The sequence below is a fragment of the Panthera onca genome, chromosome D2, assembly GCF_046562875.1.
Source record: "Panthera onca isolate mPanOnc1 chromosome D2, mPanOnc1 haplotype 2, whole genome shotgun sequence".
Lineage (NCBI taxonomy): Eukaryota > Metazoa > Chordata > Mammalia > Carnivora > Felidae > Panthera > Panthera onca.
In genome coordinates this window covers 246,602-247,237 of record NC_138349.1, presented here as the reverse complement: position 1 = coordinate 247,237, position 636 = coordinate 246,602, and positions in this window count along the sequence as shown.

The following is a 636-nucleotide window of genomic DNA, read 5'->3' as shown; positions in this document are numbered from 1 at the left end:
GTCTGCATATAACCGGCTCATGCCTTTGCTAGAGGGGTGTGGTCAGTTAGAACACTTCACGTCAGCATGGTGTGTCCACAGCCGCGGAACCCGGGTGGGAGACCGGCCGGGGCAGGGCAGGGAGGGGGGCCAAGGTCCTGTAACTTCATTGCTGTGGCATCGGAGGCCCAGAGAGGCTGACCGACCCCCTCAATGCCACACAGAAGGGTCAGCACAGCCAGAAACCACTTCAGTGGGCCAGCCGCTTGCTTGGAGGGGATCTCGTTCTCTTGCTCTCTCATCGAGGCCTCACTGTCGATGCTTCTCCCCAGAGGCAGAGGCTGTTTCGATGGATGAACTTCAAGAGCACCAGTCGGGGCAGGGGATCCACCAAGGCTCCTCCACGCCCCACCCTACCTCCGTGCCCCACCGCCCCCACCCACACGTCCCTCCCCTCTGGTCCCTCCCCTCTGGTCCCATGTCCTCAGCCAGTCAACCTCCAGAGGGTCCTCGGCTCAGGCAACTGGACTCTGGCCCTTGCTTGTCCCTCACCCGCCCCGGGTAGCGCTCCAGGAGGATGCCCTGGTTGGCGTGGCCCTGGGTGTGGCCGCAGGCAGAGGTCCTTGCCCATGTAGGCTTGACCTTATCAAGCCACCA